Source organism: Neltuma alba, unplaced genomic scaffold, assembly GCF_004799145.2.
Source record: "Neltuma alba isolate B1F8T4 unplaced genomic scaffold, ASM479914v2 tig00012189_pilon, whole genome shotgun sequence".
Classification (NCBI taxonomy): Eukaryota; Viridiplantae; Streptophyta; class Magnoliopsida; order Fabales; family Fabaceae; genus Neltuma; species Neltuma alba.
Genome location: NW_021636729.1, coordinates 45,287 through 58,202, shown reverse-complemented (window position 1 = coordinate 58,202; position 12,916 = coordinate 45,287). Strand labels below are relative to the sequence as shown.

At 35.4% G+C, this 12,916-nt stretch overlaps 1 pseudogene; it reads right to left on the bottom strand.

The window, feature by feature from the left end:
• Positions 1-1,512: 1,512 nt before the first annotated feature.
• Positions 1,513-11,830, bottom strand: LOC114724450 (RRP12-like protein; annotated as a pseudogene).
• Between the last annotated feature and the right edge of the window lie 1,086 nt (positions 11,831-12,916).

The following is a 12,916-nucleotide window of genomic DNA, read 5'->3' as shown; positions in this document are numbered from 1 at the left end:
GTCTCTACAACTATCTATAGTATTCTGGAACCTTCCAAGCTTCCCCAACAAGCTCCACACATTTCTAGAGAGTTCCAGACTTACCCAGACTTTTGTGGACACCTTTGGACAGTTCTGGGCAGCGAGCCTTTGTGTATTTTTGGACAAAACATGAGCGGTGCGTTACAATATGTACGGAAAACAAACCCAGTGCGAACTCTGAAGCGTGTATGGTATGCTTTTTATTTGCTTTTACGATCTTTTAAACATAAAATTCATCAATAACTACATTTATATTAAGCTCTGCAAAATTCTTATTACCTTTAAGTATTTAAGTAACATATGACAATTTGCAACACTTTTTATGTTTATAATTGAAAATAACATTTTCCTCATCACATTTAAAATATATATATAAGAAGGGAACGAAGCATAAATTTTTGTTATATACATGTACACACATATATATTCTAGGTTGGATCGATATGTTTAACATATTATTATTTATTATATATAAATAATAATATTTAATATAAGACCCAATTATTAAGTTAGTTTTAGTCCTAAATATAAGACTCATTCTCATATTTATCAATTTATATAAATTACCCATATAGATATTCTCTCAACCATAATCAAGTAAAAAAGAAAGAAGAAGCATTAAAAAGATAATTATAGTGTTTTAGGAAAAATATGTCACTTTTTTATAATTAACTAATTTACCCAACTTCTTTAATCTAATCAATTAGTTAAATGAGTCTTATATTAAAAACCAAAGGAGTATACAATAACCGCATTCTATCCTATTATTATTGATTAAATTCAACTGTTATTGGCTCAGTTGTTGGATTTTTTTCCCCCTTCTCGGCCAGCCCCTATCTTTCGAATTCAATCCACTTGAAATTATAATTATAAATTTCAGGAAAACACAATTTTATCTTTGAATGATTTTTTTCCAGGACAGTGGAAAACTTCAGAAATCAATCCACTCTACTCACATTACCAACTCCTTCCCATCTAAATTAAAATTAGATTATTCAGATCTTTGATTTTTTTTTTATATTTTAGAATAGACAAAATACAATTGCAAAACAAAAAACTAACGACCAATTTTAAAAAAAAAAAAAAAAAGCAAAGGGAACGACCAAAATTCACACAAAAATATATTAAACTTCAGCTGTCTACATTTAGTAACATCCTAACGAGCTTGGTCAAAAAAAAAAAAAAAACATCCTAACGAGTAAACAGTACGAGAACAATCAAGAAACTAATGTGCAGGATAAATACTTATAATCATTACAGATCTTTTTGTTGTCTTATAGATATTAGTAGATTAACAATATGAATACATGTAACAATGGACAAAATTTGCAACCTTACGGTTTATGCATCGAAGTATAATAGTCCTATGATTAAAAAACCTTTAGAGGAGTTAGCCAAGAGATTCAAACCTAGAACTTGATGAAAGCCAGCAAATCAATTACACTTGGTTAGCCTGAAAACTTTATGCTTAGACATTAAAAAAACTGCAGATACTATTTTACCTGTCATCTCCCCCACTCAGATGGGGATTCACTAATCTCCCCAGGAAAACTTTATGCTTCGCACATTTGCTGGTAGCACTTGCTTTTCTGATTGATGCAGATTGCTTCTCATTTTGGTTGTGATTTACCTATTCGTCTTGTGGGATTTGGAAGATCTCATGGATCCATGAGAAGCTGCCTTATCCTTCCCAGTACTCTTAGCCTTAGGCATTACTTTTCTCTTCCCACCACCAGCGACACCTTTATTCTTACTACTCCAATTGCCCTTCTTACCTCCTTGTTGACCTCCTTTCTTTGAATTATTATTATTATTATTATAAGAACGCCTAGCTCTTTTGGCGGAATCGGATTCATGATCAGATTTCTTCTCTTCCTTTCTCTTTTTAAGTTTGCCTGCACCATTCCCCTGAGAATCTAAATTCTTGGGCTTCTTCTGCTTTGGCCTATGATACAAGGGGGAAAGAAGGATCAGATAAAGGCTGCTGCTTCGGGTTTGTAGGATCAAGGATGACGTTCAAAAAAACCAACGAAGTAAATAACAAAACTAGTTAACAAACAGTTGAAGCTATACCCCTTCGCAGATTCAGGAACACTTTCTGCATCATTATTGACATCTTCCACTGCACTCGATCTGCCATGGCGGTTCTGGAGGGCAAAGAGTGCAATACAGTGAAATGAAATGTTTAAAATTGGTCAGCATTTACCATTTAACTAAAATAAAATGAACTTGAAAGTAATACAAAGTTCAGACAAAACTCCAATCGAAGAAATCCAATGGGTGCACAACATAAATTGTATAGCTGGCATATAGATAAGAAGGAAAGGAAGAATTCACCTTACAAAAAACAGACAAGGGGAAAAGAATTCTACATAAGAGATAAATAATTGTTTAAAGCTCCAAAACAAAAGGATGACTATCCGGGGGGGAGTCAAACCAGAGACCAAATGCAGTCTGGCCCCACGTAAACTTAGTAACCATTAGTAAATCAATAAAAGGTTTTCATTATGGCAGCAAAGAAGAACGTAGTTTATAAATTGTTCATTGCCTAAATTTAGTCACTATATTTTTGCCTTAGTGAAAAAAGAAAAAAAAAACTGAGATTTGAAGTTTGTGACTTTGATGCATTTGAACTTCAAAGTCCACATGTCCAAAAAATTTGCGTTTGTGCTTAAGTTGCTGTCACATAAGAATAGGCTCAGGCCAAGTTGAAGGTATAGCAGTGGTCTCTTAACTAACAGAAAAGGGCATACCTCTAGCACTGTCTTGATAAAACCCATGTATTTCCCAGGGGCAACCGCCTTGACTGCTGCAGCACCACACTTCCGTATTATTATCTCAAATATGACAGTGACCTGCACAAAACTGTCTATATAAGCACACACTCAAGCATTGATTAGAATTTTACAATCATAACACTAAAATTTGCACTTGCCTTTGATCTAAAATGATGTCTTGAGACAGACGACCAGGGAAGGACTTCAGTTGCAATATCTGAGAGGAAGTTGTGCAGATCTTTTGCTTGTAAGCAGGAGACAATCACTTTTACAAAGCCCAACACAGCCTGTAAAAGATGTAAGTCAGCTCAGTTGTTGTTATGTATAGATCCTCTAAAAGTACTGTGACTTTGAAATTTGAGTAGGAAAGTACTCACTTTTATGACTTCAACACCTTTGGTATGCAGCAAAGACAAAAGAGATGGAACAAGATCAGACACTGAGAGAAAGATGTCTATATCCTTGTACGCCAAAACAGACAGTGCAGACACTGCCCCACTTTGTATATGCGGAGATGAACCAGAAAGATACCCCATTATCTGAATATTATAGAATGTCAATCACTTACTATTTACGACCAATGGATAAAAAAAGCAAGCGAAATTAAAAAATAGCACAACCAAGTTCAATAGTGCAATAACCAAATAAAGATTTGAAAACAGCATAAAGATAAGATCTCATTGCATAAACCTATTTTTTTTACTCCCTTCAGTCCTTATTATAAGATTCAAATAATTAATTTGTGGATAACAAACAACCGGTTAAAACTAGTTAAAAGCAATAAATAAGTTAAAAATATACATTTGTTTCCAAATATGCCCTTATAATAAATGAGAAAAAGGATAAAAAGGAATGTATGAGGAAATATGATGAGAAAGAGAATGGCAAATGAGAGAGGATAAATAATTAAGGGCAAAATTAAAAAAAAAATGTACTAAATGTTAAGACCAACCCAAATTAAAGCTTATAAAATGAGCCACCACCTCTTCCCAAATTAAAGCTTATAAATAAGACCAGAGGAAGTAGTTTATATATAGAACATAATCGACTTTTAACCAAGCAACTACTGGAAAAAAAAAAAAACACTTAGAGAAAGGAACATCAAAGTGAAATACAATATGCATTTACCATGTTAATGAGTTTATGATATGGTGCAGTCGGGCCATCATAAGATAAGTCTCTCAACGCGGAGCCAATATCAAGGAGTACATTATATGCCTGTTTCCTAGCTTCATCATCGTCGCCCTACAAATTACAATTGGTTGTCAGTTTAATAAAGCCAACATTTTTCCTCTTTCATTTAAAAAGACAGACAAAACTTAAATCTGAAGTTTTTGACAAGTACATCAACAATATTCACTCAAATCTTACATCCTTTAATGTGAGAATTATTTCATTGAGAATTGAAAAGGCTTTTGAGTCCACCTCCTCCTCCAAGCTCATCTGCAGAATGCGTAGAAGAATTAGTTATATTCTTTCCCCCTCAAAGGGCCACCCAGTTATTCACTTATTGGTCTAGCTTTAACAAATTACAGAAAATTAATTATCTTAATTGAACAAAATTCTGACCTTCATTGGCGTATCATCAAAGTGTGGAAACAAGCAAATCGGCTTCTAAACATTCAACAATATAATCTTGGAGGCTTCTGATTTTAGCAAGAAATCAATAAGCTCTCCATATCGAGAAGAACAAAAAGTTGTGTTCCTGCATCAACCACAGCACAGTAATGAAACTGGAACCAAAAAAAACGACTATGGAACATGAGAATGTTGCGCAAATGCAAACCTCCAAAATTTTGCTCAAAGTGCAGTAAGCCTCATGATGAACCCGCTCATTAGCAGCCTAAATAGCATAATATATTTGAGTAAAAGGTTAAACCATATGGGATAGTCAACAGAATTATTAAAAAAGCAGTAAAACAAAAAAAGAAATGTCCATCGCTCAGAAATACCTGAAAAGAGTTTAAAGTTAAAGCATAGATCATCTCAACAAGATCATCATCTCGGCATCATTGCTCCCTCAACAAGAGATGATGCCAATTCCAATATCAATTGCCTGAACAAATAAGTAATTATGAACATTCAGTGACTTCACAATCATAAAATGAAATGAGTGAGTTTTCATCATTTACGATTGTTGGGCTCTCCAATTCAAATATTATAGTCTGAAAATGATGCCAGCAATGGACATTTAACATCAGCTATTATAAGATGGTTGACTATAGCATAAGAGTGACATAAAATGAAGGCTGCCAAAGCGAAAAGTTGGTAAAAGGACAAAATTTACAAACTGGTATTTATAACAAATCAATGGATTCTTTCCTATTTATGTTTGCAAGTGTTCATCAGCTTAGATTTAAAATATACTTATACCTGCACCATCCTCTCTCTCAAAAAAGGTACTTTGCTAAGGATTATAAGGCTTCAGAGATAAAATAACCTGTGTTATAAAGATAACTAACAATTTAAAACAGAAAAGACAGGAAAGTAATAAGGATGCTATGAGATTAGCATTAAATGCAAAACTGAGACATGCATGACGTATTGCCCTTGTATTAAAATCCATACTGCCATGCAAGACCACTGACTCAATTATCCTTAGAAAATTAAATTTCCACTGTTACCTTTGAGAATCTCCCTCTGTGTCACTTGGTTCACTATCTAAAGTTTGATCGTCATTCTTCAGCTCTTCAAATTCACCTTCATAGTCAATAAACTGAAACCTTTTAAGTAATGACGCAAAGATTTCTTTAGTTACAGAAGAATCAGTGATAGAAGCCAGACATCCAACTGCTCCCTGAGAAAGAAAAAAAAATCAAACAATTCAAATTACTTGTATCCTGTCCATAAACAAAAATCATCAGGCAATCGCTTAAAGAAATATCAGAGAGAAATTGAAAAGAGTGTGATAGATACAAAACCATAAAAAATAATCTTTATTATTATTGAGAATAAGGAGAGCTAGAGGTAATGTTTCCAGCCAAGATGACACCTAAAAGTTTAGATGCTGCATTGACTTGAAACCTCCCTGAATAAATATTGATTAGAATGATGATAATGCCAACAAATTCTTGATTACAGGCTCTATTCAATGACATAATTGAGATAAAATTTAGGCCTGAAAGATAGCAACTCCAACTGGCAGGTAAGGGTAATGCTGTGCAAATTATTGAAAAATAGAAATAAGTCATGCATTTTTCAAGCAACACAAGGAAAGAAGAGAAGGGCTTATCTAAGACAGGGAGCGAAATAAGTGATAAATGAACAACCTTTAAAGGAATGTGATTGCCGGAGTGTGAATTTATAAACAAGTCTGATAGTACACGAAGCAATTGGTTAGAACAAGAGGCCAGAGCCTTAATGTTTCTATTGGCTTCTTTCTTTGAGTAGGAAGGTGAAGTTCCAAACTCCATCCAAGAATCTCGTAGTGCATAGCAGCTTGACTCACTCTTTTGCTGGCTCACACTTCTGTTCTCATTTACAAGAATCTACACAAAAATTAAGAGTAAGAAAGGTACAACTTAAATCATATAGGGCTAATCAGTTTGGAAGGAGAGAGACCTGTAATGCCATGGAAATATTTTCATGCATAGAAGGGTTCTTCTTGAGGAAAGTAATAAGAATATCAGACAGACTGGAAAACCTCTGGTAAGTATCCGTTGCATGACGACAAAAGCTAGGCAGCAATGCCAAGAGCTCATGAGCTCGAACCTGCAGATCTTGGCTAATCGCTGACTTTTTTACTGGAAGGGGGAAAAAATAAAAGGAAAAGGCCAGTTAAAGCTGGTAAAGGTGAGAAACCAGATAACAACAAGGAACGAACATTTTAGGCAAGACAGAAGACCATCTCTCCACGCAACCAAATTATTCATAATCAAACAATTGTTGCCACTGTTAGGAAAACCAGACCAAACCACCTGCCTAAACCTAGTCAAACCTCAAGAGTCAACCAATTTTGAAATTTTGCACCTCATAAGATTCATTCCTATGAAACAGCACAATTCATCATGATCAGATCTGAAAAACTAAGAATGCAAGGCTCTAGGAGAAAGTGGAAGTTGAAAAAACGAGAAAATAAAGGAAAGAAAACAAGAGAAACAAAAAGTGTGTATTCGGTAATTTTTGGAAGTTCTCTCCATCATGCTCCATCTCTTAGCAGCATCTCGTTCAACTGTCAAGGTATCTGGAAAAAATCGCTACTTCTACAATTGGGCTCTTCACATAATATTGGAAACTCGAAAGTTATATATTAAAACTCTTAATTAAGGGTAGTTTTTGTATTGTTCAATTCAAAAATGACTTCTCAAACATATTAAAAAACATGGAATTATAATTCAATATTTAAAATTTATTAGTCTTTACCAAAATGAGTCGCAAGGAACTCAACACTTACCAAACAAAGTTTCAAATTCAATCCTTGGAACTAAAAAAATCACACTGCGAGAACAACATCCTCAATTGGGGCCCAATTTGGATTGAATTTAAATTAGCTGACATTACAGATACTGAATGGTATGTTACACCCCAAAACCCCAAAAAAAAAAAAACCTAGTATTTATCTGTTTCTGCAGAAAATTTTGAAAACATATTTACCTATTACCAGTTCAAACATGGTTCAACAACGGTCAGAACTAAACCATGAACCACTATTTTCCTTAATTTAATGCCTGACCCAAATTTAAAAACACCAGTTATAATATCAGTACTTTTTTCTGTACTTTTATCCAGTAAAACAAAAATAAGGAAATCACATTTTAGAATGATAAAACTAACTAGTAAGCAGAAGATTTTGAAAAGAATGATAAATCACACGGTGAAAAATATAAAATTGGTAGAATACCTCTATGACTAGCCTTCTTAAAGGACTTCGCAAGAGGCATGATATGATCCATGTAGCATGCAAGGGTTGCTCCAGTTACATAGCACTTCAAAATAGGTATCAGCCAAATATTTGAATAAGTCAAGTCATGTTCGTCAAGAGAGATAGGTAAAAGCATAAGAATCCTCTCTGGCCCCATGGCAAAAACAGCAGCAGCACCAAAACATTTCTGAAGCTGCGTGATTACAAAAAGCAGAAAAACCAATACTCAGCAGAAATTTGAGCATGAAATGCATTAAAACACATTAAACATTACATGTTTATTGCAGCAGGCACAATGGTACGAAGAAAGAAGAACATCTAAAATCTCAAACCTGTGAACCGATCAGTGACAAATTTATCCACTTGGAATATTATAGCAAAGGAGATATACTAGGAATTACACTTAGGTCCCAGAAAATCAACTGCTTGGTAGTTAATATTTTTTGGGAATTAAATTGAAGTATTGGGACGAGGTGTCATTCCCCCTAAATTATACTCAAGGTTTAGAATTAACTGAGGAAAGTACATATCAGAAAAAGAAAAACCGGAAACATGAAGCATTAGTTGCACAATTTTAAGTGGTAAGGCCCGATCAACACCACAGTGGCCAAGAAAATCCCCGGTCAGTACTTACATGCTCCACACTATTGCCACCTTCAGAATTGTGGGTCATCAAGTCAGCAAGTTTAAGCACAATGTTCCTCAAAAGCACAAACGAGATTTCACCTACAACAAAGAATTACCCAGCAATAAGCAGAGATTAACACTATGTCTACCACCACCTCCCAAAAAAAAAAGGTAAAACAAAATTATCACTGAAAGAAGGGAAAAGTACAATAACCGAGAATAGGCATAATCATCAATATGATTATATGGATAAAAAGCAGTGAACTACTGTAAAATAAGAAAGTCCCATACCAAGCTCAAGAAACAGAACAGATATGACAGACAGAATATGCTCATTTGGAATTCCAACGCCACTTGAAAGGGCATCCTCAAAAACGGCACATGTTGCTTTCAAAGCACTGCTTTCAAAACTTTCCTGATTCCTGCCAGAGGATATTTGATCCGCATTGATTAATAAGCTTAGTGGGTGCACATGACGCTTCAGCACATCCTTCAAAATACTTGAAGCCTCTGATGCAGTGCTTGCCTCAGAAGTTAGAAGACCTAAGTTCAACATTGACAGCCTGAATCAGAACACAACATGCATGAAAGGACACGTGGAAGCACACTGGTAGATACAAGATGTAACACTTTTGAATGATTAAACTCAGAAAGCATATGACAACATGAATTCCCCCCCCCCCTAAAATTCTATATAATCATTTGCTAAATAGAAAGACACCTTTAGATTATTTATAAAGCCTATTATTAGGTGAATTCAGCAAGAGTTACCTTAGAAGTTAAACTTTTTGACAATGTTCTCACATTTTCCCCATTTTCACTTAGAAGGTCTTCAGAAATTGTTGCAAATTCAAACTATATAATTGTGAGCTCTGACAAAGTTAAAAACCTGACATAAAATCTCCGCACAGTACTCTTTGTGGAAAATAGCAAACTATTGCTCCTAAAGTACAATGAAAATGTCTGGCAGGCCTAAGATATATTAACAGAACCAATTTTTGACCTCCTCTGACAGCTGAACGTTTTGGGATGGTTGGTTTCTTAACAAGGTAAAAGTTTCACCCATGGGTGGATCTACACTTCCTCCTCACTTCAACCAGAAAGGTTTTTGCTTGAGTGGCATGTCAGAGATATTAATTAAAGTATTCTTGGGTCTTCTCCAACTCCATAAGCTTTTGGGATAGTCGCTAGCTTGCCAGAATTGAAGTTCTTATTTTAAATGATACAGATATGCAACTGATTTGAATCAAAAGGTAACTATTCATTTTCCTCAAACGAAAGCAGATAAGGAACAGAAGTATTGCAGCTGTCTTGAGCTACTGTGTTACTGATATTTGAATGATAGGCTTGGTGAAGTAAACTAGAGAAGGCAACCTAGGATGTTTTCAATGACAGAATAATAACATCCCTGCAAATCATGTAATTCTAGAATGCAATAATTCAAGTCAAACAAAAGTTAAAATAGACAAAAGGCAGTGCTAAACATTCCATTTTAACTAGATGAAATTTGATGATGGAGAGAAAATAACAAGAGACCTAGAGTTAACCTGAACACAATCAAAGGATAAAATTTTACATTCAATTAACATGTAGCCATGTCGGAAGTACACATACCCACAACAGAACTACAAACATGAGGAAGATTCTTGATCCAAGAGCTTGACTGTCCAGTATGAAGCATGTCCAATGCACGGCTTAACAAGGATGCTGCACAAATTACAGTATCCAGGGGGTTCTTATCTCCCAAAGACACATATGAAGTAAGAGAAACTGTAATGTTCTCTGTCTCTACAACTATATTTTCAGATCTTGAAGCTTCAAAAATAGCTTCAATGATTTTAAGAACATGCCTTGTAAGTGCTGAGAACTGGGAATCAATTAATTTATGCATTTCTGAAAGCACTTTTGAAATGACTTTTGCAGAAAGACAAGGAGCAGTAAGCTTAAGTACGTTTAGAACATAGAGGACCTCCATATGTTCAGGTTTGGAGGACATATCATCTTTAGAGCCATTACTAGTCCTTGACGTGACTAAGTTTGTAGCCAAAGGCATGTAACTTCTCAGCACCGACAAAACGAACTTGCTGGCTTCCATAACAACTCTGGAAGACTGGAAAGACTTGAAAACCTTCTCAAGAGACTCCTGAGCACATCTTCGCACCTGAAAGAATCCAACCAGCAAAAGCATGCGAACTGAACTTGTTTGATTCTACCAATGATTTCACCAACTCTTTGACCAAAAATATTACAAAAACAATCATCCAAACAGAACCAACTAAAAAGAACACACGAAAACATGAAAACAAAACAGAAGAAGAAAGAACCAAATCAGTTTCTAGTAAGTCTGGTTTGACCATACAACTTGGTCGAAGAATTTGATTGCATTTACTGAAGGAAGCAGACTGATGAATACACCTAGGTGCCATGCAAATGGCAAGGAAGGCCAATTGCTGTCAGCGAAATCAAACAAAATAAGATCGACAACTTTACCGCGTAAAACCTTTTCAATGATCTCAAGAAGGTGGTAAGTTTTCCTTCACATGGCATTGCATGTCAAAAAAAAGTGCGGGTCTTCAGATTTCCTTCTTCCAGACAGGAGCTCTATTGCTTTGAGACACGGTTAGCGTTAGTATTCTTAGTAGGTCTTATATCATCATGACATAACGATACTAGAAGACCTCTGATTCCAATAAAGAATAGAACATGTTGTCATACGGATTACATTACTTGCATGCACAGTTACACGTCAATGCCGGGATTTAACCACCAAAGGGATATGTACGACGCCAATGGGCAGTGAAAGAGTGGATGTCTTAAATAAGGTGAGAAGACAATGAGGATTGAGTTTTGCAGTGACACTACAGAACATATGCACAAAATTGTGGATAATTAAACATAAGCATCTTAGTATGCCTAGTTACATAAACTAACAACGGGAGAAGTAATAACAAAAGCATACGAATACCTTGGGACGCTTGTCGATGGAGAACTTCATCAGTGCTTCGAAGCCCAGTCTGACAGTGTCCCAAAGCTCCAAGTCACAAACCCCATCAAAACTCCGAAACACTTTACCGCCGCCCTCACACTAGAGACACCCAATCCCTCCCCTTCCCTCTCCGCCACCTTGACCAATACTTCAACAGCATCACTCGCCCTTGCGGGCGCAATTCCACCGGGTTGCACCAGGGGAAGGTCGATGGCCAGGAAAGACAAGAGTGCGGAAACGGCCGTCGGGTCCAAGGACTCGGACGAAGACGCAGTATCAAGTGCAGAAATAATGGCGGCAAAATAAGCCGGCGGTGTGAGAGGGAGGGACTCGGCGGTGAGATTGGAATGCATGGCTGCGGCGGTGGCGAGAAGGTGCCGGTGCTGCGGCGCCGCAGAGTTGGCATAACGGTCCATGAGCTGCTGGCAAAGGTCCGAGCCACCCTTGAATAATTCTGCGCGTTCTACTTCCATGATGAACAGATTTTCACTTGACTAGTCACACTGCCGATAATTTTCAATCCCTGCACCCCTGCAGGCTGCAGTTGGAAGGAGAAAGAGCGCCAACGGAAGCAAGGGTTCCTTTTTTTAACGGACAAAAAAGGCGCGGACCAGTGATGGATTGGGCACTTGTGGCCCAATTTATAACTAATCTGGCAACTCTTTTGTTTTGGACTGAATAATCACGCAACTTGGGCTTCCTATTTCATGAGTTCACGTGAAATTGACAGTTGTAAAAAACAAAAATGGTATTACAAACAGGGCCTAAGCCCAAAACAGTTGTCAAAAACATTTAATTTCATCATGATCTCGTGATATATTTTTTTAACTTTTTCCAGCTCCCATCTAACCACTCTCGACGCTAATTAGGCAGGTTGAAGTTTCCTATTTTGTTTTATCCGGAAAAAAGAAGTTTCGTATTTCATGAGTTCATGTGAAATTGACAGTTGTCAAAAAATGTAATTTCATCTTCTTCTTCTTTTTTGCACACGAGAAAGAGAACGTAATTTCATCAGGAACCCATATTATAGTTTTTCACTTTTTCCAGCTCATATCTGACAGTAATTACTCGGAGCATTAACTAGGCAAGTCAAAGTTTCCCAGTTTTGGGATTCATATGAAATTGACAGCTGTTAAGAAACATAATCATATTTAATTAAATTAAAAAAAATTTAAGTTAATTAATCATTCATTTGATTCTTAATATAAAATGTAATTGGAGATTTAATATTGTTCTCATATATAAAACCTATTTCATATATTCACTAATTTTTTTTAAATTAATTCTCTTAATATTTTCTAACAATAATCATGTAAGGGAGGAGAAAGAGAATTAAAAAAGATGTTTAAGGTGTTTTAGAAAAAACATATCATATTAACTAATTTAAATAACATTTTTAATATATTTAAATTAGTTAATTAAGTCTTATATTAAGGACCGGAGGAGTATAAAAAATATGATATGTTTTTCTTAAAATATTATAATCATTTTTCTTAATATTCTCCAATCTCTCCTATTTGATTATGGTTGAAGGAGCATATACAGGAATAATTTAGAAAAAAATTAATCATAATAAGATTAAGATTAACTCAATAATTAGATTATATGTTTAAAAAAAAAAAAAGAATGCATGAGTATTTTTTT